This window comes from Eleutherodactylus coqui, chromosome 7 (genome assembly GCF_035609145.1).
Source record: "Eleutherodactylus coqui strain aEleCoq1 chromosome 7, aEleCoq1.hap1, whole genome shotgun sequence".
Classification (NCBI taxonomy): domain Eukaryota; kingdom Metazoa; phylum Chordata; class Amphibia; order Anura; family Eleutherodactylidae; genus Eleutherodactylus; species Eleutherodactylus coqui.
The window spans coordinates 72,629,207-72,654,938 of NC_089843.1; positions in this window are offsets into that span (position 1 = coordinate 72,629,207).

Sequence of the window (25,732 nt, forward strand, 5' to 3'; positions counted from 1 at the left end):
GTCCCATAGAAGTCTATGGGAAGTGAAAAACTACACAAGGGGAAGGGTGTGACACTGCGCAAAACACGGGGAAAAGAGCACATCTGGACATCAATAGGCTTAAATAGCCATTAAATGCACAGAAAGGGTGTGTCATGCGCACGTGGGAACTGGCCCTGCATGCGCAAAAAGTACGGTAATATGCAGTGACACACACGCAAATCTACCTCCTCAAACCTCGTTCATGCAGAAATACGCTGCGGCGAGAATTTTGGCACATGGTCTCATGTGAAACTGCCCTCAGGTTGGGTGAGAAAATCGTGCAAGATTTGTGCGTTGTGAGATGTACAAAAATGAACCCCCTTCATTTGAATGCGCTCATACACATGAGCGATGTTCTCCTGCACTGCACCGCGATGTGATGCTACGCAGGAAACCCATGGCGGCAAGTTCTATCTTCTGTGTGCTCTTGCATTGCAGCACCTATTGTCATTGGGGCCGGCGGCAGCATCACACCTCATGCTAGGGGCACGCAATGCGATGCGAGGTCTCCTATTGAAAAATCGCTAAATCCCCGATGTGATGCAAGGCTGTTTTAACATGAATTCACATGGTGCGGAGCGTGATATGCGGCCGTGATTCACAGCCCGACATCGGTCTCGCCCACATGCAATTTCCCCGTGGATGCGAAGTGTTATATCAAAACCGCCTCGCATCACTTCGGGAAAGTATTAGCAGACGATTGCAGAGTGTCTCCCGTTGTTATGACCTCGCATCGCACTTGCGCGCGCCTAGCTTGTGGTGTGATGCTGCCGCCGGCCCCATTGAAAACAATAGGACATGCGCAGTTCTTTGCCTGCATCGCTCATGGATATGACCCCATTCAAAAGACTAGTGTTCATATTCCTGCGTGATTTTTGCATCTCGCAACGCAAGAATCTCGCTGTGTGAAGCCAACCTCACAATCTAAAATCATGTTCAAATACACCCATATGAAGGAGCCCTTACTCCAATGCACCGGCCAGGCAAAGTGTTAAATCCCCCATTCAGCTCCTCTTCATTCACACATTCGCGCACGGAGAGATCATTACCATTCCGTATACCGTTGCCTATTAAACAAATGAATGTAAAGTAAACACTTAAGGTCAAACGCCTCGCAGTGAACATCAGAAATCCATTTCTTGTTTGTCTCACCTCCGAGAGCTAAAATGTTCTTTTTCCGTGCCGAACAAGAGGCTTCGTGGTTTATAAGAAAAAAAAAAAAAATGCCCATTTATTTTATCTGAAGATGTTCTCGGCTCTCCAGATTATTGTGCTGTAGCCGTTATCTAGTGAGCCCTGCACTTCCCTTCCCATCCCATAATGCATCGCTTTATTTCATTTCAGCGGAGCACTTTCACCTGAGCGCTTTCCCCTTTTTTGCCTCGTCGTATTTTGATTTTCTTCCAACGTCTGACAAAATCGCCTCCATTTTCGACGAGTAAGTCTAAATTAATTGTGGCTTCCAGCACTTAGCACATATTAGCAGTCACAATTCAGACCCCTCGGGAGTTGGAGGTTTCCGGCTTTTGTGCAGACGGCTAAAACCTCTTCAGATACATTTTGTCAAGAATCTCTTCTCCTTCCAGAAGATGTTTTTTTTTCCTCTGTCTTCCATCTGCTTTTGCTTCCTTCCACCTGTTTACGCTCCTGCCATTGTGTAACTCCTTTGTCATTTGGCGCTCGCATACAATGAGGGATAATACATAATGTATGCACGCGGAATGTATTACAAAGAATTACCGCGCACAGGATGAGACCATACATTTTTAAACCGTTTTACGCAGGAGCACAATGAAAAGACATTTTCGGCTAAGGAAAAAAAAAAACGAGGATTTAACGGCACAAAAGGAAGTTCATGACAACACACACATCCTGCGGTAGAGTTTATAGGGTTATTATTCTGCTGAAAACATCATTTTCAGATCATGTTGCACAGCGGTACAACTTGCTTTATGGGAGGATATTTGGATGTGTGACAGCTCATTCTTTAGGGTCACATTTTATCGCCTATAAACAATATTACAAAAATTCGGCGAGAGAGAGAGGTAGGTAGGAAGCTGCTCAGACCTGGGAAGGAAATCTCAACTGCTCATTCCAAATAGAAAGCAGACTGAAGAATAGTCAGACTAACACATTGCAGAATACAAAGGTTCATGGGTGCGCAGTCAGATACCGGAGCTTGGTAAAATTCATTGTTATGTCAAATTTCACATAAAATTGCAGGAAAACCTACACTGTGTTTTTAAACAACTATTGATGGCATGTTCTAAGGATAAGTCATCAATAGGAGCTTCATCACCAGGGACCTCCCACAAAAGTTGTTTTTATGCACTAAGCTGATTTCTGCAAGAAGCAGACAGCTCTGTTCATACTGTAGTGGCCAGGCTTGGTATTGCAGGTATTAAAAACGAATGGGAATTTTGCTGCAATACCAAGATACATATGCACATATGGTATGAATATATGATGTTCTGTATATAGAGTATGCTTTGTCTTGCAGCAGACGCTACCTCCCGTTAGGTAGGTAAATCCAACCACATACACATTTAACCCTTTCCAATCCAATTTGTATCCTGGTTTTCCTAGGGGGCTTACTCTTTTTTTGCCGTTATACAACGGCGCTATATGCTGGCTAAAGCCAGTACTGCATGAGGTGACACGTTGGATAGGCTTCGACAGCAGAGAGGCTGGCAATATGCAGTAAGAGAACCCCGACGGACGTCTTCCAACGTCCGAGCTGTACAGCCTTAAATCATAATGTCTTTAGACGTCAGACAGTGGATTGGAAAGGGCTAATATTACAAAGCCATAATACCGCACCTATAAGCATCTATGGGTCATAGCTGTACCTCTGTATGTCTCTGATTTCATATATGGGTGTATTTGCGCACGTACTTGTGCATGAAATTTGTGCACATGCAACACGCAGAAAATAGGACCCATTTATTTCAATGGGTTCATTCACAAGCACGTATTTTTCTTGCACAATTGCGTCACAGAAAAAAATGCAGCATGTTTTATTTTCCTGTACATTTGCGCAGTAAAAGAACACATCTGGCGCTTATTAAAGAATGTGGCCATTACAGTGGCTGGGAACATTGGTGCATATTTTTTTTTGTGCGTGCAAAAAGTACAGTAAAAAACGCAGCTGCGTGTGCTAATTCGCAACTTTTATTCTGCAAGAACACAGCGCAAAAACGTGCACAAATACGATTATGCTTGGCCTAGGGGTGCATTCACACGGGCAAGCACAATATCGGCTCTACTTTAATTCTGATCAAGGCTGTGTTCACATGTGCAGCAGGGATTCGATTTTCCTGCTCCATTTTGAGAGCTGGAACACAGAACCGCCTGGCCGACCAGTCCTTTTTATTTTTTTATGGAATCAAACAGCACCAAATGGACTAAATTGACTATAATGTGGGCTATTCGTCCTTTCTGGTATTTTATCAGACCAAAAAGTTCAGCATGCAGGACTTTTTGTCTGGCATCTCATGCAGGATCTGCGCCAGAGGCTCCAAACGGCGCACATGGACAGAGAATTATATTGACTTATCCAATGAAACCATAAAAAGATAAACTAACATCAGATGTTCTGCTTGCTGACAGTTTCCATGTTACTGCATTATAAAGATAGCTAGATGTTACATTTGCCAACTGTACGCTTAATGTCCATTAGAAGTGGAGCCTAAATTTATATTAAAGGCTTGCAGTTCACTCCTAAGATCTCAGCAGGACTGATAGAGAGAATTCAGAGTGACTTTATACCACTCTGTACTATCTAAACTAGAGATCAATGATTCCCAGCCGGGGTGCTGCGGTACGCCAGTGCAGCAAGCACACTAGGCAAATTTGCTAGAAGCACCCCTGACTCTACCCTCCAGAGGCACATGGGGGAGCATAGCCATTACTCAGTGAGTCTCACTGTTAGCGCTACTGTGTTTCTTCTGCCCCCGTCAATTTACGTATGATTGGCTCACTAGAATGTAATTACTGGGTGAGAATGAGGAAGCTCGGGGTGTGATTACATTTACTGAATGGGGGGGTTAAATTAATATAGAAATGTGGTGTGGTAGCCTGATTGTTTTTCGGGTCTGGAATCTGAATTTGCTGTGGAGTCTGATGGCTGAAGTAATCTTGCTGTCTGGGATCTGAATCAATTGTGGGATCTGATGCCAGGAGTCCGAATATATTTTGGGTTCTGACATTGAATTAATTGTGGGGTCTGACATCTGCAGTCTGAATTAAGTTTGCTGTATAGGGCCTGCATTCATTTTGGGGACTTAAGGCTTTCCATTAACTTGGACAATCCCTTTACCACCAGGTCTCCCATGGTATAAAAAAGCAAGAAAAAAGAGAGAGAGAAAGAGAGAGGGAGAAATGAAAGAGAAAGAAAGGGAAAACAAAAGAGAAGAAAAAAGAAAGACAAGAAGAAAGCAAGAAGTAGGACCGCCAGACAAGGGAAATACAACATAACAAATGTCTCCACACCCACAGAGGGACAGAAAGATAAAACCAGGCCCTATGGATGAAGGGGACAGGACAAGGCTTGGACGTCTGCCCACTAACAAACATGAACCGGGCATCCGACAACCAACGGACGGGTGGATCAGATATAGGACTAAGTGGAGGCACAAACCAAGACAGAACATCAGACAGTATTCATAAAAAATACAGAGTGAAACCAAACAGAACCGCATGCCTGCAGACCACAAAGCAGACGGACAAAACAAGACACACGGAACAAAGATCTGCACAGCATGCATCCTAACACCCAGGCAAGATGGGAGATGTAAAGTTATAATGACCAGAACCCTCTAGCAAGAGGCTGCAGGTTTATCAAAGTGCTAACAATCATTTGTCCGTCCGTCTAGGTGTGCTGTTTGAGATACATGCAGGGCTTGACAGCAGCTGTGATGATGTCACCATCATGTAATCAGTTACCGACACTTAGCTCTGCCCCCGATCACATGATGGTGACATCATCACAGGTCCGTTATCCTCCTTGTGCACTGAATGAGGGATTGTGGGTGGACTACATCCCCCCACAAACCCCTGTGGCCTCAGTTGCTATGGATAAAGCAGTACTCACTCAGAAAGTTTGTACCTAATTGTGAGACAGCTGCACACCTGTGTGGAGACTTGAATAAATGGCACCACACAAATTCATATGCAGCTCATATGCAAAAACATTGTAGCAGAGCCATGTGGGTGAGCTGCATGTAGCAGAGCTGTGTGTGTGTGATGTGCATGTAGCAGAGTTGCGCCACCAGAAAGACTGCTACTATAATTTCCAAATAATTCCATATATATACCAGGAGCCACAATGTGATAGGTAGGTAGGTAGGTACATAGATAATTTCAGCACGTTGTCCAATTTTTTTCGTCCAATCCATAGATTTCATCCATTGCTTTCTCCATCCACTAGGATAATTCGTTCAATTTCTTTCATCCAATCCACATTTCGTCTAGTTGCTTTCCTCGTCCAGTAAGGCATTTGACAGTTCGCTGTTGATACTTTATGCCATACTTAAGAGGGTTAGGGTATTGAGAGAGGGAAAAGCCGCAGTGAAATTGTCATACAACTTATACCATCTAAATGAAGTACAATATGTGGCGAAAAAACTATGTCGGAATTGGCGTAGTTATTCTATGTTTAATTGACACGTCAGATTCCTAAAATTTGGCCTGGTCATTAAGGCGCAAACAGCCCTGGTCACAAAGGGGTTACAACAAGGGGCTCAGAATCACTTTTGCCTTTCCAGCGCTAAGTGGATAAAATGTAGGTTGCACATGGTGATATATAGGACAAATTGAGATTGGACGCATTATTCGCCCGGGCGAGTTTTTCCTTGGACAAAAACATGAAAGAACAATAAAATCTTGGATGTAATGTCCGCCTGGATGAGTGTTTCCTTGCACAAACTCATGGATGGATGGATCGATCAGAGATTTATAATATTATCACACCTGAATGGCAACAGTAGCAAATACCATCACATGTTTGGTAACATTTTATCTAAATAGAACCAGTACAATATTGTAATATTACTAACTATTTATACTAATACTATTCAGAACTTATCAAAAAGAATTGTAGCAATTTGCATCTTAGTTAATATTGTCCATTTCCAAGTAATATGAACTCCATTGATGTCATGTTAACAGATACGTTTCTCAAACACAATAGATTTGTGTCAAGTACCAAAAAGTGCTAGAAATGTAACTGGCCTTGAAATTGATTTAATTTCCCTTGTAATACCGCCACTTACTTGTCATGTTCTTCTATTGATGCTTGATATGTGATAAGCGCATGTGGCCTATTTTCCCTGACAAGTACACACTATATCAATTACCGCCTTAAGAAGTGTGATCGACGCAGTCCCTGTATTGCCTGTCTTGTCTTTATCCGTTGATGGAACTGTGTCAATATTTCACATCCTTTGAGTCTCTTCCATCAATTAACTTATGCAATAATTCTCATACGCTCCCAAGAAAAAAAAAGGATCAAATTCAGGAAATGCGAAGAAGAAAAAAAAATCTAAAAATCCAATATAAACAACTGACCTACTTGCTTCTGCTTTTATCATGCTCAGGGAGAGCTTTGTTGTTTCTACAATAAATAATTATGTTAATTATATGAGAAAGGAAAGATCATTAACACTTTGTAATAATGTATTCATGATTACAAACAAACAATACCAGGTAAGAATATTCATACTAATGATAATCTCTGCTTTATGACATTCAGTGTTCTGTAGAAAAGATTTCAACTTTAAAGTCCCGTCTGTGTCTTATAGGAGGAAAGTCTGTATTTTGTCCTTGACAATAGGAGTATATCGAGGATATGCAGCGTTCTCCATTTTTAGATAATAGCTTTAATTATCATTAACTTTTCAAACTACTTGTACTTATGTGATGGCCAGTGTGATAAATAAAATAAATAGCAGTTTTGCTAGTTACCTAAAATGAGTTTTGTACTGAAAAATGCATCTGAAGTGCTGGCCACTAGGGGTTTTCTTCCTCCTAGCTTTCTGTCCACTGCCTGTTGTCAAATGAGTGACAGAAGACCAGCAGACTTCAGAAAGAGGTGGTAGAGGAGGGAGATGAGTCATCATGCTCATTGATGTCTATGAAAGAGGAAGAAAAGGAGAGGAAGACATAGATACACACACAGATGTGGTGCAAGAGCTAATTGTGAGTTTTCTGCTGCTATTTATTCACACCTACACTGCTCAGTCCAGTTGTACACTGTGCTGCATAATGATGTTATGTCTCTGTGTGTTACAGACAGTGAGACACCAGGTTAGAAAGTTCCCTGTGCCCCAATATATGGAACACAGCAAAGCAGCCAGGTTCCTTCCTGCCAATCCTGAGAGAACTAAGAATCACAGGTACACCCTGCAGAGAGGTAAAATGGGGAAATAGGCAAGATGCAAGTCATTTAATGGCCAGAAATAGGTATTTCTCGTGTACACACATTGTAGCTGATTCTGAAAAGTTAGGTACACTTTAAAACTGTCAAAAATACTCAGCAGATAACCTGGTATGTTTTAAGGGGAATGCCTCATGTATTTAAAGGCTACGGACACCTTTGACAAGAAAAAAATATTTTCACACTTGTTGGTGATTATCGTGAGTTTTTAAAAGTTGCAGTAAGTTTCAAGAAACTCTTCATTCCTTCATTAATTTTCAGACTCTGATGCTCAGTTTCATAAGCATATTGTAACATTCCTTTTTGTTATCCATTGAAAGGTATCATATCTGCAAGATTATTTTGTTGTACACAGTACATTCAAAACAGTTTTCTTTATTCCTGTACTGCTTCCCCTGCGCCCTGCAGAGTGTTCTCCATACACTATTGCTGTCTCTACCACCCCCCACCCCCACCCCCCATTCTCTGCAGATTCTGCACACTCTCTACAGTGATGCTGTCTCTATGATCATTTCCCCTTCCCCTGCAGATTCTGCCTATAAGTTCTTTCTACTCTCTTTCTCTACACTTGATGCAACCCATATCGGCATAGCAGAAGAATTGCTGCAAGGTTACCCCACAAATTACAGTTAGTGACCCTCCGGGCCTGGAGAAACAAAGATGGTCGCACTGCTTTTCTGACTCATTAGTATGCATCATTAGTCTAATACGTTACACCTGCTTTGATTGACCAATGCTGTCCCCATGAGCAGTGCTGGCCAATCAGAGCAGCACGTAATATCTTAGTCTACCGATGCATAGTAGTATATAGTGTGCATCAAGTAGTCAGAGAAGCGATACAACTATCTTTTTCTCTCCAGGCCCAGAGGGTCGGTTTAACAGCTGGGGGATCATTATATCTTGGGAGGACCCTTCTAAAAAAAAAGACAACCCCTTTAAAAGAGTTGTCCAGTATTAGAAAACTGTGAGGGCTTTCTTCTAAAAATAAAGCCACTCTTCTAGGTGTGGTTTTGCCCCCCCCCCCCCCCCCCAAGACTCAAAATTTCACCTCCATATCAGGTCTTCTTCAGACGGTTCTTTTTGTGCTGCGCATTGCGTGACCGGAATTAGCATGCATGATACGCAGAGAACAGAACCCACTGATGTCAATGAGTTTTCTCATTAACGCTTTTTTTTTTGCACGCATTTCATGCACGCACAAAAACATAGGACCTACTCTATTTTCCTGCGGATTTGTGCACCCAAGAGCCCCAAATACTCAAGGGCATGCATGAAACACTGCGCAAAAGTACCACAACTGGACTTCATTAGGCAAATAGCCTTTTAAATCAGGACTATATACAGTACTTTGAGCAGACACGCGCACAAATCAATTTCGTTCACTACGCAAATACGTTAGGCCAGTGTATTTGCGCATACATTCCTCTGAAGGAGCCCTCAATGTGATATCTGCATAGCTGAGAGTTAGTCGTCATTTACATACATTTCCATATTCCTGTAGACATTTTACTTATCTGTAGGCAGCAGTACATTCCGGTATTCAGTCTAGTCTTTTGCACACACCAAATGTTGATATTGTAGTTTAGCCATATTGTAAGTACTCATGTCATCCACTTGTTTGAAGAAGTTTGAGTCAGTTCTGTTTTGCTTCTCTTCTCTATTCTCTCTACTATAGAAAAATACAATTACCACTGACAGTTACTGCAATGATGGGCCCATTGAGTTACGCCATTCCACAAATTATGGATGTGAAAACACCAGTACAGTTAATTGAGTAAATATTATCACAGTAAAAACGCTCTGCAAAACTTAACCTCACGAAAATGAATACAGTAAAAATGAAAATCCAAATAAAACCAAAAGACTTGTGAACACTGTACATAAAAATTTACATTTCCTCCGCACAACACTGGGCTGCGGTCCAAGCCAGCGGCAATGTAGCTCATTTTACTTTTCTAAATGTTAGTTGTATTTCTGAAATATGTGCTCATTTCTGTTATGGATTACATTAAAATTTACAAGAGGGCTGGAAAATCTTCTACTGTGATGAGTATTATGGTGACACAAAGGAATAAAACAGCATAGACAATCGCGCACAACAGCCAATTTATAGACGCAGGAAGAGAAAACCGTGAGTTAAGTATTAAAGATCTGCTTGCCATTGTCTCTTCTCATCAGCGGAGTGGGTAGAGTGCCATCTTTTTCCTCTTAATATCAGCTCATCAATCAACAAGAGACAGCAGTGATTTACGGGAAAATGAAGCAGGGTCCTTTATATTAGGAATATATGTTTACCAACCAAATCCCAGTGCAATAGACTGCACAGCGACTGACCTACAGCATTGGTGTAGGGTTAGGATACGTCTAGAGCCCTATATGAGTCACTGCTTAGGCAGCTGCTAGATGCATATTGCATATACTGCCGCCAGAAATTGTCTGTCTAGCCTGTGTTTTTGGCGTCTTTTAGACTCTGCGTGCTGAGTGTGTGGGCTTTGGTGCAGTGCTCGGCATACTGAGCTCTTCCTTCACTCTCATAGCATACAGTTGTACCCAAGAAGCCTAGGCCACAAAATAGGAAAGTTGCAAGACCGCTTTTTTCTTTTTAACAGGACTACTTGACTTGAAGATCAAGATCTTTTCGCAGGACCACGATACCTAAATGTTCCTCAATGATGTAACTGAGATCAGCATGGTATGCTAAAAGGGCATGCTTACCTCTGCGTATCTAACAGAAAAGGAAAATGTGTGTAGAATTGGGATATCTGGATCCAAAGTAATTTCTGCTACATGTCGAAATCCTATCTGCTCTGACTGTCCTTCCCTCCTGTTTTCTTTTCTTCAATGTGTTGATCGTTGACTTGATCCAAAAGGTTTTAGTTGTTTTTTTGTTTGTTTTCTAGTTCTATCATGTTTATGTTGCACAACATAACCTCTGTATAAGAAGAACTGAGATGACTAATTTAATGAGGTTCTGATTTTTGTTCATTATTTTCAGTAAAAATTGAATGTTAAAAAAAAACAAAAAAAAACTGCACACTAATTGACTGGTGGCTTCCTTTTGAGGCTTTCACTATTTTCCTTAAAAGAGGATCTATGTCTCCGAGTTCCACTTCTCTTGCACATTTACAGTTCCTCTTACTTACTCTTTCTCTCTGGCTGTGGCTTGCTGACTATATGACTGGTCCTTTAGTCTCGAGCCTTTCCTCCATCCTCAAAGTGTGTCAACTCCTGTCTCTGTCACCTTTCCTCCAACCTCATAGTGTGTCAACTCCTGTCTCTGTCACCTACCAACATTTGGCACCCACTACACTACATTTATTGCCCCTTGCTCCGCCTATGAGAACATTAGAGCATCTCCACACCTCTGCCTTCTCTTATAGTAAGGTGACCAGATTTTCCCAAGGTCAAAGCTAGACAAAGGGGTGTGGTCAGGGGCGGGGCTTATCACAACATATGATTTTTAACTCTGTCATTATAAAAAGTACAGGGCCAGTTAAAAAAAAAGACAGGATACAAATTCTGCAGCATTACTGCATCCAAAAAACAGTCAAAAGCTGTACCATAGGTGCAGATTTTGACTGGAAATCAGCTGTATATCCGCTGCTGATTTCATACCATGTGGCATTTCCCTCACCTTCTCAATAGGCTTCCTGCTGTTATCACTCCCTAGCTTCCAGTTCCCAGAGGTCTGTAGTGGCATCATCTGCCAAGCGGCGTTGCACCTGACCAGGCCACTGGTCACTGGATGCTGGGGAGCGCTGACAAAGGGAAGCCCTCAGAGGAGGTGAGGTGGAGCGCCGCTGCGTATCTGCAGCTGATTTTTAGTCAAAATCTGCACCAATGGTACAGACTTTGATGTTTTTTTAGCTGCGAAAATTTACACTGCAGACATTCCACAGCATTTACTAGAGGATGAAGTCAGTCCCACCAACAGCACTAAATAATCCCTTACCGGGGTCAGGCAATCAAAAAATGCAAAAGCCAGTTAAGAGCCAAAAAACCAGAAAGGCTCCAGATAAATGTCCATATGAATGATGAACTGGCAGCATAAACGGATGTATGAAGGTATAAAAGCGTTTTATTACCCCATTACAAATGAATGCGCCGTTTCGGCACTGTTGTGCCTTCCCCAGCAGTAATAGTGACCCCCAACAGTAGCCCTAGCAATAATAGGGACCCCTCTACAGTATCCCCAGCAATAATAGTGACCCTCCACAGTATCCCCAGCAATAATAGTTACACCCGTAGTATCCCCAGCAATAGTGACCCCCCCCAAGTATCCCCAGCAATAATAGTCACCCCCCCACAGTATCCCCAGCAGTAATAGTCACCCCCCACAGTATCCGCAGCAATAATATTGACCCCCACAGAATCCCCAGCAATAGTTGTGACCCCAACTATACTTACCTCCTCCTGGTCTTTACAGTGCCAACACTCCTCTCAGCACTGCTGCCGGCAAGCAGAAGTGTGTGCACCCGCAGCAGAGCCTCCTACCTTCTCCTCAACTGTTGCGGAACCAAAGAGGAGAAATGAAGGGAGGAGGTGACAAAGATTCCGGATACACATACTGCCATTAATGTGTGCATCCGGCCACGGCACTGCAGAGTAATTACTGGCCGGGGAGCTGTGGCACCCCTGCCAGTAATCACTTGAATGGTGCCGCAACATCCCGAAATCGGGACAAATGACTGTCTTACTTGGGGTCCTGGTGGGAAGCGCGGACCTCTGGTCACCTTACTTATAGGCTAAAGAGCTCACTGGTATTACTACAGCATGTGTCCACATTGTTATTTAGCATGTGCCCATGTAAGGTTTTTCAGTCAAGAAACAATGTCAAACAACAAGAACTTTTTTGTTTTTGTTTTCTTAGGCCGGCTTCACACGAGCGTGACGGGCTCCGCCGCGTAATATTCCGCAGTGAAGCCCGTCATGGCGCCCCCCAGAGACCCCATACTTACCAGCGGAAGATAACGTGAAGACGCTTCCCCGCCCACCGCCGTCGCGTCATGTGACACACCCACCGCGTCACATGACGCGGCCGTGTCACGTGACGCGCCGCCCGCGTCATATGACGCGCGGCGGTAGGCGGGGAAGCGTTTTTTCACGCTATCTTCCGCTGGTTGCAGCGAGAGATAGCGTGAACGGACGGCTTCCATTGACTGCAATGGAAGCCGTCAGCGCGTACACCCGCGGCAAATAGAACATGCTGCGGGTGAGGACGGGAGATTTCACGGTGCGTAAATCCGCGGTGGAATTACGCATCGTGAGCATTGTGCTATTAGGTTCAATAGAACCTAATAGCAGGGGGCAACGCAGCGGATTTTTGCTGCGGATTTACGCGGCGTAAATCCGTTCGTGGGAAGGAGGCCTTATTGTTTGACATTGTTTCTTGACTGATTAATAAAAACCTTCTGTGGACATGCAAAATGGCAATGTGGATCCATGCTGTAGTAATACCGAGCTCACTTATAGAGAGGACCCTAAGTAACTGAAATACCTTACCATAGAAGAGGTACCCGGGGCATTTTACTGATTATGACTCCACGGAAAAACTGCAGGCCATGAAACAACACTGGCTTGCCATGGCGGGAGCACCATTAAAGTGCATGCCTCAAAGGTCACTACTAGAGATGAGCGAGCGTACTCGGATAAGCACTACTCGTCCGAGTAATGTTCTTTATCCGAGTATCGCTGTGCTCATCTTGAAAGATTCGGGGAGCGCCGCGGAGCGGGGAGCTGCAGGGGAGAGCCGGGAGGAACGGAGGGGAGATCTTTCTCTCCTTCTCTCCCGTCCGCTCTCCCCTGCTCCCCGCCGCAACTCACCTGTCAGCAGCGGAGCGCCCCGAATCTTTCAAGACGAGCACAGCGATACTCCGATAAAGCACATTACTCGGACCAGTAGTGCTTATCCGAGTACGTTCGCTCATCTCTACTCACTACCACATAAAAAAAAAATTCTTTATCTGCAGTAAAATGGTTAAAGGCTACGGACACCTTTTGTGGTGCAATTTTTTTTACTTGACTGTATTTTGGGCAAACAATCATTTTCGCAATGGGGTTTAATTAAAAATCTTGCACTGTTTGTCTTTTGCAGCTTATACATATGACTGTATATAGAAAGTGCAGCGTAAGCCTCAATAGATTTGTCAGTGTCATTTACACTTTTAATTGCTTTACAGTAGATTTTGTTGTATTAAGATATGAGAACAATAATTTAACCTCTTCCCGACATGCGCTGTACATGTACGGCGCACACAGGTGTCTAGGTATGAAGCCAGCTAAGGAGCCAAATCTGCTGCATCCAAGATGGGTGACGAAATCAGCATTCCCACCGATCAAGGCTGACAACCCTTTAAATACTGCTGTCAATTCTGACAATGACATTTAAATACCCTAATCGGCATTTGGGGCTTCTGAACAGGCTCCTCACGATTAGATCCCGAGATGTCGTTCAATTGCATGGCAGCCTGGGGCTTTCTGAAGGCCCCCACATCTGGCATGAATGATTGCCTATCAAAGCTTGCCTTTGGCACAGCTTGACCGGCTGCCTGTCAGAGTGCTGCATAGTGCAAATTATGGTATTGTATTATGCTGCATAAGCAATCAAACAATCACAAGTTCAAGCCCCTCTTTGAGATGGCTCAAAAGAGAAATATCAAAATGAGTTACATACATTTTTTTTAATTAATAAAAGAAAACCAAAAATATTTAAAAAAAAAAAAAAACTTTTTCCCAGTCATCTCACCAAAAGCTAAATTAAAAAGGAATATAATTGTGTCCACAAAATTCCAAATATTTAAACTATCACATTATTTATCCCATACGGCGAATACTGTCAGAAAAAAAATATGCAATACCAAAATTGTGGGTTTTTTTGGTCACCCCATCTCCAAGAATAAATGCAATAAAAAGCGATCAAAAAGTTGGATGTATACCAAAATAGCATTAATAAAAACTTCAGGTCACTGTGCAACACATAAAGAAAGGTCTTACACACCCCAATCAACAAAAAAAAAAGCTATGGGGCTCAAAAATAGCAACAGAACGCATTTTTTTAAAGAGATACTGTATTCCATTCTACATTAAAAAAAACTATATAAAGTTTGGTGTCATCGCAATCATAGTAACCCACAGAGACTGGTTTAGTCTCTGCTTACAATTGCAGTCCTGTCTGGTTCACGGGACGTCACATGGCCTGCAGCCAATAACAGAGCAGCTCGTTTATTGGCTGCAAAACCTGTGACGTCCCATAAACTGGGCAGGACTGCAGCTGTAAACAGACCGGAGCAGAGGACTGAACATCGGCACGGGACACAGCAGAAGTGGGGAGAGGTGATTATATCACCATTTGTTATTTTATTACATGGGGAAGATCCAGAGATCGTACAATTAGGACGGTCCCTTTTACATATTAACAATTAATATGTTACTATTACTGTCTTACTATCAAGGGACTAAAAAAAGTCAGTACTAGAAAATTGGTAAAATTTCCTTGAATATTCCTTCTTCAGTTCATCGCTTTCTGCAAGCTAATAATATTATTGCTTAAATTAGTTATATATTAAAATGCTGATATTATTGCGCAAATTGATTAAGAAACAATTAATTGAAACCATTCATCCCACTGTTATTATTACCATGGAGTCCTGGCAGACTATTGAGCCGACTTTTGAGTGTTCTTCATGCGGCAGTAAATAGGGAAACAAGGACTGATTTTCACATATCTAGGATTCTCCAAAACCCCATGCATCACAAGCTCGATAATGAGATGACAGGGAAAACAGAACACAGAACAAACAGTAGAAGAGAAAACCAATAAATCCATATAACGGACCTCCAAGAGGTGATAAATACAGCTTAATAACAGTATTGATGGTTAGTGAGGAACAGAGAGAAGGGGGTCAAACAGAGTAAACACTCATTCAAGTACTGAAAACGACCTAAAATACAACAATAACTCAGTCTGTGGGATGGAGAGTCAGTGCTGTGTCTTCTTTCTATGGCAGAATTTCTCTAACACTGTCAATGTACCTAAAAAATGTGAATCGATAACCTTTAACCTTCTCATAAATCTCCATACTGCTATATGCCTACATATTCAATCCTCGCTACTATGGATGTGCACTTTTCTGAATACTTTTTTTTTTTTACTGCACATGCTTCAGTTTTAGCTAGCAAGATGTACTATAGATAGTGGTATTCTTTCAACCACTTTTTTTTTTCAACACTCTAGTGGCAGGAGCGTAGCTATAGAGGATGCAGGGGATGCAGTTGCGCCCGGGCCCAGGAGCCTTAGGGGGCCCATAAGGCCTCTCTTCTCCATATAGGGAACCCGGTACTATAAGTAAAGCATTATAGTTGGGGACCCTGTTACAAGTTTTGCATCAGGGACCAGGAGCTTCAAGTTACGCCTCTGTCTAGTGGTATTAACCCTTTCCAATCCACTGTCTGACGTCTGAAGACGTTCTGATTGACGGCTGTACAGCTCCGATGTCGGAATATGTCCGGCAGGGTATTCTTACTGTATATTGCTGGCCGCTCTGTTGTCGGGAGGCCTCTCCAGCATGTCCCATACCACAGTACTGGCTCTAGCCAGCAGATGGCGCCATTGTAAAATGGCAGAAATAGAAGGCCTACTGTATGGTGCTGTTATTTGTTCAAAGTGTGTTTTTGAGAGTTTTTAAATTATTTGAACTTTTACAACAACTTGGTTCTTTGTTCTTGTAGCCGTGCTAACCTAAAATTCCACATCCCATTAAACTCTGTGTTCAAGTGTTTTACCCTTTAATGTGTGAGAGGGGTATCATCACTCCTTAAGGTGAGTGAGGAAACTTATAATGCCATACATGCTCCTTTGCAAAATATATGCAAATAAGGAAGATGGAACGATACCTCTGTAGCGCCACCTATTAGATAGCAACATTAATGCAAATCAATTCCATCCCTTTATACAGGTCTTTGATTGGCAATTGAAAACCAATCCAGGATTTATACACAGACAGCTGTTTCGGGGTTTTTTGCCCCTCATTAGTGTGCTGTAGGATACTGGTTTAGCTAGTGAGAGGCCTATGACAGGGGTCGAGAAGGGTTTCATTACTCCTTAAGGAGAGCACCTAGAAGCTGTGTGGAGACACCTAGGAGTTGAGTGAGGAGACTTAGAAGGCCATGTATGCTTCTCTTGAAAATATATTCAAATAAGGAAGATGGAACAATACCTCTGCAGCACCACCTATTGCATGGCAGCATTCCAGCAAAACAATGTCTGACCCTTTATACAGGTCTGTGGAGCAATGATTTGGAACTGAAAACCAAGCCAGAATCCATACACAGACAGCTGTTTCAGGGTTTTTCCCCCTTATCAGTGAGCAGTAGGATCCTGGCTTGGCTAGTGAGAGGCCTGTAAGGTGAGTCGAGAGGGGTGTCATCATAACTTACTGAACTTAACCTTTTAATTAAATGTTTTGGTTAAGGTGGGAATCATTTCAGGCCTGATGCTGTAGGAAGAATTTAAAACACAAGTCTTTACTGAGACACCTATGGGATTTTATATTAGGCATTAGAACAAGAGCCACAGTGTTGAAATAAAACCACAAGTAGAGTTTTAATATATAAAAAAAACACTTGAAGGTCCTCATAGGTTTTGATATAATCACAGTTCAGAACGGAAAGCATTTCAACACCAAGTATATTCTTGCTAAAATGCACTTTCGAAAGAAACGTAATTTTCCTTTGAAAATGTTTTCCTTACTTGAAACAAATTGCAAGGCACAATCAGATTTTGGCACAAAAGGGAAATTGCAACTGTAGCACTAAGATTCACATCTGACAGGACATAATTGGTTCAGCAGCTGTATTATATAATTCACAAATTAGCTGTATAACCGGGAAAATGCAGAAAATCATGGTGGTGGCTTGTATTGTAGGGTCCTTTTCCTGTTCACAACATTTTGGGTAAAGTTGCACATTTTTTGTTAACTTAAAGGGAACCTGTCAGCATGATTTTGCATGTTAAACTGCACGTATCACTGTATAGCCACTGCCATGATCATCACAGAGCAGTCATTAGTAATGTGTATGAACTTGCCATTACTCTCAGAATTTGGTATTTTGCATTCCCTTCCTGATAATATAATTTAGTCCCATAGCTCTTTTGAGCCAGTCCAAACCCAGCCCTTCAAACTGTTTTCGACACTGCCCACTCGCCTTTTTCTTCCCTTCCGATGAAAATCCCACACATTCACATTGAGCAGTAGCGCAAACACATGTGAGTAGTTTATAGTCCAGAAAGAACTTTTGATGCGCACCACCCATGTGCACCTGCAAGGAGGGCTGGAGATCTTGCAGCTGGTCAAAACAAAAAAGTTACATGTATAATAAAGGACACTATGTGATTGTTCTCAGTAAGGGAAACCAAGTAATCTTGTCGATATACCTTTTAAAGGGGTTCTGACATTAAAAAAAAAGAAAAAAATTACTCACCTTGCCTGGCCAGGACCGATCGCCAGGCATGTCCCCTCCAGCCGGCATCTTCTTCTGTGGCTTGTAGAAGCAGAGCAGGAGCGGTCAAAATGACCGTTTCCTGCTCTGCTCCATTCGTCAGCCACTTCCGAGGTGAACTGACGGGCCGCCCACAGCAAGCACGTCACAAGCAGTGCTTGCTGTGGATGGCCCATCCGTCCTGGCTGAACTCCAAGATTCTGCGCGTGCGCAGTGGAGACGCTGCCCGTCCTGACTCCTGTCAGAGGGCACCTCTCCACTGCGCATGCGCGCGATCCCGGAGCAGGGCGGCTCGTGGAGGAAGAAGAGGAAGAACAGCGCCTGCTGGGAGACGACCCCCCCCCCCGATGTCAACAACAACAGGAGACAAGGTAAGTATTATGTTTTTATGCTTTAACAGGCATTAAATCGTGGGTTCCCTGTGTCCATTAGGCAGACCAGGGAACAATGGCTGTTAAAGCATAAAAACCTTATTCATGTCAGAACCCCTTTAATGGCTAACAAAAATACATGCTGTTATAGCAAACTTTCAAACCTACTCAGGGTTCTTCCTCGAGCTTAAATGGAATACATCCAAAGAGGTGTAGGTGTATATATATATATATATATATATATATATATATATATATATATATTCCATCCTTCCGAGGTCGGTAAAATGAGAACCCAGCTTGGTGGGGGGTAATTAAGTAATAATTACCTGAAAGCGCTGCGGAATAAGTTGGCGCTATACAAATACCATGATTTATTTTATTTATTTTTATATATATATATATATATATACACATATACACACACACACGCAAGCATCCATATAAAAAAGGCACAGACATTATGTGATTAATTTGCACTTAAAACAATTCAAGAACAGGATGAGTAGAAGAGCAAATACTTAATGGGGCATGTGTATGGGGAAGCAGGGAAAAAACTGTGCAATAAAAGAGCATTCATCTGATAGGTGTTAACCCATTAAGGACCAAGTGCCGTAAGCTTGGTCTTGGGCTTTAATCCTGCCCAAAACCAAAAATATGGCATGGAATTAAAGTCTCTGCTCCTGCAATCAAGTAGAAGCAGGTCAGGCTGTTAGTCACAGCTGAGAACCCGGAGGAGAAGGGAGAAGTGTTTTTTAACCACTTTTGCCTTCTCCTTTCCCAGGTACAAAGTGCTTAATGAGTGCTATGTACTGAAAAGTGAAAGTGGAACTGTTTCTTCCAATACAGGAGCCAGCGTTCACGTGACCGACATGATCCCCTGGCACAGCAGAGCTGCAGGGGTCTAGCAAAACCTGATCAACTCTGCCAATGACTATTGTCACTACAGGGGAATCTTTTCCTCTGTAACTGGGGTTCCAAACTACAGAAGTACGTAATAAAAAAAAAAAACACGTGAATGTGCCCCAGAGGTCTTATATGATGTCATGGGGGACATAGATAGTAAAAAAAATAGTTATAAAAATAAGTAAGAAAAAATTACAGAATAAAATAGAAAAATATACATAAAAAAGAAAATGACCCAAAACCGAAGCGAACCAAAACCCTCGCAATATGTGCCCTGTAATCCGAAACCATACATATCATATCTTAAAACGTCCAAAACAAAATAAGGAACCTATTCTAATACTTTATTTTAGCATAAATATAGTAATTTAAAAAACAATTCTCTCTCTCCTCTCTCAAAAAAACCCTATATGCCACAGAAAACGCAGCAAAAGAAAAAAAATACGGCAGTTAAGCCACCACATGGGTGAAATCACTAAAAAGTGTCTGATCCTTAAGGGGTTAAAGGTGTATGGGCACCTTTATGATCCTTGCCTTTTCTGCATAGGACAGAAGGGCTTGATGTTCACTTTCCTTATCGACACCTTTAGGTCAGTTCCCCCACCTATTGTTTTCTAACAATGCCGATCCTCTGGATAGGAAATCCTACAAAAAATCCCACCACTCAATAGGACAAGAGATGAAATGAAGCATAGCTGTTCTCCATCTCTCTAAGGGCCCCATATCGGCTTCATGGTCTTCCACCATCGTACGTAAACTCTTGTGCGTTGCATTTTCAGTACATCCAGATGGTACGGTAGATCTAATAATTCTAACTAAAATATTTTGATAGAATTGAGATGGTGCCAAGTATATGGCTATTTCTGCTAATTTACAACATACCATACTAAAACCAATCTAAAACACCTGATTAGAGAAGATTAGCCCCAAAATACACAAAGCTAATTCTCTATAAGAGGCACACCTACACAACTGCTACCGAATAGTTGACTCACAATAGCAAAAAAAAAACCTAATAAAAGGCCATCTCATTATTTTTTCTGTGAATTACAGCGGAAAACATACCATGCCAAATAATTACAGAGCAGCAATCATATCATAGTCACTAGACGGTGTTTACCAAATGCAGACACAAAGTCACATATTCCATTATTAGCCCTCTCTGATGTCACTCGCGCCTTTGTCATCCGAAAGATTTCCATCCAAATATGTTCAGAAGCAGATCCATTGATATGAATGCAATTATTTTATCCCTGTGACATGAAAATAATTGTCCCCATTTACAAGACCGGCTAAGACGGTAATTTAACACTCTGAATGATGTAATGACTTTTGTAAATTATTCTTATCGCCATTTCTAATTTGATGCAGAAGATTATCTTGGTTCATAGCATAGATGATGTAAGATGTTTTTGCTTGTTTGGCAAACCATGATTATAAGTAATTGGCCGTTTAGGCGAGATGGAGTAGTTGAACGTCTTAATTAACTGTTCTAATTTAATGGGTTAATGTTTCTAGAATATTGGGGTAGGAAGGTCAGTTTTTATTGGTATGATATGTGGGTGGTTATACGCATTCACACTGGGCTTCAATTAAGACTTGTGACCGGGACTGAAAGAATGCCTGCCAAAGGAAAGCTTACGTCTCCCAACTTGGAATGCTTTAGGTTGGTTGCCCTGGCAACTTGTGTTCTACAATCAGAGCTTCAGACTTATCAAATGTGAAGTAGCTTTTGATCTCTGATAATAACCACATTGCTTGATAGCAGTTCACTCCAAGTGCTTTATCATGCATAGTGCCAGTACCACTTTTCTAGGAGTGGAGTGGGCAGAATATTATTCCTAAATGTTTTGGAAGTCCCTATTTAACTACTGAAGGCTGCATCAACAAAGCAGGTCCTTTCAGAGTGTTTTATTTCCCCTCCACAACAAACCGCTTGAAATATTGTGCACTCGCAGAATTACATTCTTGAGGGCCTTTTTATGTACAAGACAGAGCAAGTGTAAATGTGTTGACAGAGTATACAGGACATTGCCCGAGACGAAGTGTAGCACATGATGGAAGTGCACCAGGTCAAGTTTCCATTCTACACATGTGCAGATGGGTCTTTCTTTAACTTGACTCTTACCAGGTTCTGATTATTAACCTGCCATGTTATCAGGATGCTTTGTTTATACTTTAGAATTACCTTAAGATGGGTTTTGATGTGTTAAGATAAGAGAACAATAGCATGGGTTAAAATGAGGTTCATTTTGCACGGGACGAGAACTACACGTGATCGGACAACATGTTTAGATTGCACAATTCTCGTTGAAAATCGTGCAGTTCTTGATCAGTAATCGTTCAGTATTTCACATTCCTATGTGATTGTCCTCAGCAAGAGAAACCAAGTAATCTTGTAGATATGATACCTTTCAATGGCTATCAAAAAGACATGATGTTATAGCGAGCTTTCAAATCTACATAGGGTTCTTCTTCAGGCCAATCAAGCCTGAAGAAGAACCCTTAGTAGGTTGGAAAGCTCGCTGTAACATCATGCATTTTTGTTAGCCATTAAAAGGTATCATATCTACAAGATTACTTGGTTTCTCTCACTGAGAACAATTCCATTTTGCTCTACTGGCTAACACCGTACCAAACGTTTTTCTTTTTATATTCTTATATGAAACACTGAACGATCAGTGTCCAAAGTGCAAGAGCTGGCACTGGTTTTTATGCCAGCTGAACCTGAATGACTAACGAGAACCGCACGTTTCTTATTCGTCATTGGTTTGCATTTCAACTGAACGATATCATTCAGTTTCACATATTTGAATGGTTTTCTGGATAATCATTGAGTCTAAACGCAGAATAACACAACTTTCTGTGCCGTGATAACAAGCAAGGTAAAATGTGTTGCATCTGCACATGCAGACATGTCAACTCATCCAGTTTTACAGGACCTCACCTGTTTTTTGCCTCCCTCCCTCAGTCACTCTGTAACATATAGTTTTCACCCTATTTCTAGAGAGGGAGGCCAAACATAGGGCCCAAGCACAGCAAAAGAAAAACTAAATCAGCCATTATCTATTGGATGAATACAATAAAGTGCAGCCTGCATACTCTCCTCCCTGCAGACTTTTGTTCAGCTCACGACACTGCAGCACTGGATCTTGACTCCATCCAGGTGCAGATACATACATCATTCTGATGATGGACGGCATCAAGACGGAGTACAGCAGGGCCCAGAGTTAAAAAAGTGCTCAATGTGAATATTGTCAGCGACTGAATGACTAATGATAATTCATTCATCGTTCAGTTTCTGCAGGTATAAAAATCAAATGACAATTGGCCTGTGTGAACAGGAAGGGATTCATCTATGAACAACTGCCTGTTTACTGTGAATGGAGGTGAGCAACCAGAGCGATCTCCAGCCATCTCTGCCTCCATTCACTGAGCGATCCTCATTTCTGCGTAAAAACACAGGAGCAATAATTATTCCTGGGACGACTCTCAGACGCTTAAATGCCTGAAAATCATCCAATGCAAAATGGACCCTAAGAGCCAGGAATGGAAAGAGTAAATATATATATATTGCCTCTTCTAGTGGCTGAATATTACTTTGTTGTCTGATCTGGGGTCTGAAATTAATGAAGGAGGTCTGGGATCCAACTATATATGGGGGGTCTGGTCTGGGGTTTGATTTAACCTTTTTCAATCCACTGTCTGACATCTAAAGACATTCTGATTGAAGGCTGTACAGCTTCTGATGTCGGAAGACGTCCGGCAGGGTATTCTTACTGTATATTACTGGCCACTCTGTTGCTGGGTGCCTCTCCAGCATGTCCAATACCGCAGTTTTGGCACTAGCCAGCAGGTAGCGCCATTGTATAATAGCAGAAAGAGAAAAACCCCTAGGAAAGCCTGAATCCAAAATTGGATTGCAAAGGGTTAAGTTAGATGTGTGATATAAATATGGGGAGTTCAAATATATTTAAAAGGTTTGTTTTGCGGTCTGATATTAATATAAGGATCTGATCTTGGGTTTCATATTAATATAGGGGGTCCAAAATATATTTAGCCACACCCTTTTATATAAGCCACACCCATTTTGCCCAAGACACTGCTGGACTTCACCCTGGAAGGGCTCTAAACTGACATCTCTCTACAGTGTGTCTGCAGAAATACCTATCCATGGGCAAAGTAGATTTTTTCCAGTTCTGCATGCAGGTAGGTGAGTGAAGCTGCTTCTTCCAGTCCTAAAAATAACTGAAGGGAATCCATTTAGGACAAATTAGCCTAACAATGCATTTATTCATTGGTGGCAATTAAAAAAATGCCACGAATGAATTCATGCAATCAGTGAAATTAAATAATTCAGTCAACTAAAGGGTCCTGTGACAATCACACAGTGAATGGAAGGCTCAATAACATGCCATTGACGCATTGTCAATGAGTTTATCAGCACGATGGCACTCCAATTTATACCTGGAGAGATATCTATAATGGATACCCAGCAGCACTTCATGATGTTGGCAAACTGAAGAGACGAATATGAGCTTGTGAAACAGTGACCACGGAAAGGCTACATACTGTCCATTCCGTCACACTCAACCATGAACATCTTTGTATAGCTGCTAATGGCAGTCGTTTAGGACACTTTCTGTAAGATAGTAAATTTCACTTTTTTGTTTCAAGTTCTGCATTTTTCTTTATCCTTTACAGTCAGAAATTATTTGTTATGCTAATTCATCTCAAATTGATTCTCTTTGATTATTTTAGCACTGAAACAAGTAGCTTCACACACATACCCTGAATACGATTTTCTGTGTTGACCATGTATACTGCATTAATGCAGCTCAGATTCATTTCAAGCAGTTCAGTTTGATTCTCTATTACAGGTTTTATCCTCTGGTGAACATATCTCAATGGTATGTCTGCCAGATGAAGAAGGGGTAATGTCTCATTAATGCACATCAACATATGTTCATGCTTGATATAATTTATATATGGATTATCCTAAAGGAAACTTTCCACTGATAAAATGTTTATGCGATATACTGTTTATGCGATTAGTTAAGAAACAATGAAGAATTACTTCAGTTGGATAATGTTCTACAACCTTCACTTGTTGTACACGGTTATAAAGGAAGTCATTAATCAGCAAAGCCATACCGACTACAGATAATGAGGTCCTGTATTGGATTACATGGGTGTCTTATAGTATGCCTAGTTCTGTAGAGAAAAAGATCTGCCAATGGTGGGAGTTACTTTATGTATTAGAAATGCTATCCAAACTGTGGCTATCAGTTGTTAGAGAATGGTAGGAGGCTTAGTTTTTCAATAGCTGAAGAGCCACATATAAAAAGGTTTCATAAACATGACATCTGGATTGCTCAGAATGCAGTTGATCAATCATACATCAGATCGTGTGTATGAATGAGGTACTGGTGTCATATGTCGACACCGGAAGCTAGGGGTTGACTAGGCAGAGCTGGAGGTAATGCCCCGGTCACGCTCCTAGCTGCTGATTGGCTTTTGGTTTCTGTTGTGTCCTGTCCCATCCCCACTGTTACTTGCACTGGGTGACAGGCTCCTGCTTTGTGCGGCTGTGCCGTCTTCAGCCCCGGACCCTCAGCTCCTGCATGCTGCTCCCTCCGGCCGACTGGCAGTGTGCCACAAATGGCGCTCTTCCTCCCGGCCAGCCAGTTGCTTGCTGGCTGACAATTGGCTGCTGCTGCTGTTTTGTGGAGGGCTGTCCCATCTTTAGCCCTGGCCCCTCCAGATGGTAGCCCCCTGCTGCCACCAGGGAAAGTGACAGTGGGGGTCGGATGTGGACATGGGTGGCCGGCAAGGGGGTAAGGGGTGGAGAGTGACAGTGGGGTCGGTACAGTGGCACCAGGAGGTGAGATGGGAGCCCGGCGGGGAAAGTGACAGTTGGGGCAGGAAGACCAGCGGGGAGAGTGACAGCAGGGCCAGCAGCGGAGATGGCAGCATTAGGACCAGGAGTAGGAGGGCGAGGAAATGTGTGAGCTGTCAACGGGGAGAGACAGTACATGTGTCTCTGGGGAGCGGTCAGCGAGGCAACAAGCCAATCCACAGCTGTGAGAGTGACCTGCTCGTCCCCTGTAACTAAGCCTGGCCAACCCATGTCTCCACCCATACTTCTGGTGGAGACATATTACACCAGTACCTATGAATGATCCCACCATCAACATGCTCAACTAAACTGGCAGATCGTGGACCTTGTTTCTTAAAAGCAATGTATATGAATAAAGTGGGCTTGCATAGATTGGCAAATGGTTGGCCATAAATCAGCCTATCATGCTATATTCGTCTAGCTTTAGCCAACTAAAGTTGACAAAAATTTAATATGACTGAGCACTGTTTCCTGCTCTGGTGGATGGTAGTCTGCGGCCAGCCACCACCATCGCTTGTTATAATATTGGAATGATGGTTGGCCGGAAAGATCAAAATTGGCTGATTTTATTCTATGGTATGTGTGTGGCCAACTTTAGAAAAC